Source organism: Chrysochloris asiatica, unplaced genomic scaffold, assembly GCF_000296735.1.
Source record: "Chrysochloris asiatica unplaced genomic scaffold, ChrAsi1.0 scaffold00134, whole genome shotgun sequence".
Lineage (NCBI taxonomy): Eukaryota > Metazoa > Chordata > Mammalia > Afrosoricida > Chrysochloridae > Chrysochloris > Chrysochloris asiatica.
In genome coordinates this window covers 2,569,158-2,571,759 of record NW_006408652.1, presented here as the reverse complement: position 1 = coordinate 2,571,759, position 2,602 = coordinate 2,569,158, and the positions used below count along the sequence as shown (strand labels likewise).

General features: G+C 41.9%; 1 pseudogene; it reads left to right on the top strand.

The window, feature by feature from the left end:
* The first annotated feature begins 789 nt into the window (after window positions 1-789).
* On the top strand, window positions 790-1,640 carry LOC102813326 (annotated as a pseudogene).
* Window positions 1,641-2,602: the final 962 nt, after the last annotated feature.

Sequence of the window (2,602 nt, the reverse complement as noted above, 5' to 3'; positions counted from 1 at the left end):
GCTTATATGGCAGAAATAAAAATGACAAGAAATAGAAATCGTTGCAAACATCCATTTATAATTGGAATGCAAAATGTCCAAAGTATGACTCTAGGAATATTGTTGTTGTTGTCAGGTGCCATCGAGTTGGAACCGACTCATAGCGACCCCATGCACAGCAGAACGAAACAATGCTCGATCCTGGGCCAACCTCACTACCGCTGCCACCCTTGAGTCCATCAATGATGCCACCTGGCCGATCCATCTCGTTGGGGGTCTTCCTCTTTTTCTCTGACCCTCCATCCTACCCAGCATGACATCCTTCTCCAATGATTGTTTCCTCCGGACTACATGTCCAAAGTAGGAGAGACGAAGCTTAGCCATCCTGGCCTCCAAGGAGCACTCTGGCTGCACTTCTTCCAAAACAGATCTATTGCTTCTTTTGGCAGTCCATGGCACCCTCAGTATTCTCCTCCAACACCACAACTCAAAGGCATCAATTCTTCTACGATCCTCCTTATTCACTGTCCAGCTTTCTCATCCATATGAGGCTATTGAAAACACAGTGGCCTGGGTCAGGCGCACCCTAGTCCTCAAGCTGACATCTCTGCTCTTCAATACTTTAAAAAGTTCCTGTGCAGCAGATTTGCCCAGTGCAATACGTCGTCTGATCTCTTGACTTCTAGGAATATTGGAAGTTGTCAGAAGTGAAATGAAACGCATAAAGATTGATATCTGAGTGTGACTCTGTCACTGCTAGGTTATGCGCACTACCCACACAATGGGTCCTTCTGACTCTGCCACCATATCATGGATGTCCCCAGGCAAGTGGTCACCTTTGGCCCAGGTCCCCCAAGCTGCCACTCTGTGCTGCTGGAGACACAAAAAGAACTACAAAGGAGTTGGTATTAGTGTTCTTGAAATGAGCCATAGGTCATCTGATTTTGCTAAGATTACAAACACCACAAATGTTTTGTGTGGGAATTGTTAGCTGTTCCAGAAAACTACAAGGTGATTTCTGTGCAAGGAGGTGGGTCTGGCCAGTTTAGTGCTATCTCCTTAAACCTGACTGGCCTGAAAGGAGGCAGGTGTGCTGACTACAAGTTGACAGGAGCTTGTTCGGCTAAGGCTGTAGGAGCCAAGGAGTTTGGTACTGTAAATATTGTCCACCCCAAACTTGGAAGGTATATGAAAATTCCAGATTCAAGCACCTGGAACCTGAATCCAGATGATTCTCATGTGCATTACTGATCAAACGAGATTGTGCATGGAGTAGAGTTTGATTTTATACCCGAAGTCAAAGGAGCCGTGTTGTTTTTGACATGTCCTTAAAATTTTTGCTGGTGTTAAGAAGAACATGGGCTCTGCTGGGGTCACAGTGGTGATTGTGTGTAATGACCTACTGTGATTCCCTCTGCTGAAATGCTCTTCTGTCTTTGAAAACAAATTACAAGCTGGAAACAGCTCTGTGTACAACACACCACCATGCTTCTGCTTCTATGTCATGGGCCTGGGTTCTGGAGTGCATTAAGAACAACAGTGGTGCAGCAGCCATGGAGAATCTCAGCATCATCAAATCTCAAGTGATTTTTGTTATCAATAACTCTCAAGGGTTCTGTGTATGTCCATTGGAGCCTGAGCATAGAAGCACAATGCTCTAATTATCACTCTTAATCTCTGGAAGAGAAGGTTGTTCAGTTGGTTTGTGGTTTGTTTTTTAATAATGCCTTCAAACTAAAAAAAAAAAAAAATGTATATATATATCTATTAAACTCTCTTATTCTTTGTTCACTTGAATGTTCTCTTTATTGTGTTTGACTAGAGTGATACTGTGAGTTCCAGAAGAATCTTTGCTCAGGAGTCTTTTCCCCTCTTGTGTATCCATTGTCATTATTTTATGTTCAATGTGTAGAGAACATTAAAGTACTAAGACATCTAAGCCCTTGTCAGTGGATCTCTGTACCTGATTTTCAGACAAATTGTTCTACTTTTTAAAACTATGTGATGAGAATAAACAACTTGAGTTTGCAAAAAAAGGATTGCTATCCTAGGCATTGTTGTTGTTAAGGGCCGTCAAGCTGGTTCCTACCTTGTGGTTAGCAGTCCACTACTTATCCTACAGGACCACACCAAGACTACTATGCTGGCATTAGTGAGCTGGCAATCATATGTTTTACTATGGCTGGAATATCAAATTGAAGAGGAATGACATTGCGTTCATTGTCAAAAATTACACTTCAAAAGCTATCTTCAAGTATAGTGTTGTCTGTAATAGGATAATATCTGTATGCCTACAGGGAAAACTAGTTAATACTACTATTAATAAAATGTATGCACTAGCCACTCAAGCCAGTGATGATGAAATTGAAGAATTCTGTTAACGTCTTTGGAGTCCTGATGTGGCGTCTTTGGAGTACTGCTAACTGAAAAACTGGTGGTTCAAACCCACCAGGCACTCCTTGGAAACCCTATACTGGATCGCTATGAGCAAGAACTGACTTGATGGCACTTAACAATAGCAACAAAACCAACTTCTTCAGTCTTAAATTGATCAAATATGCAATAAAGATGCGTTGATTGGAATGCAAAAGTTGGAAACAAAGAGGAAGGATCACTAGTTGAA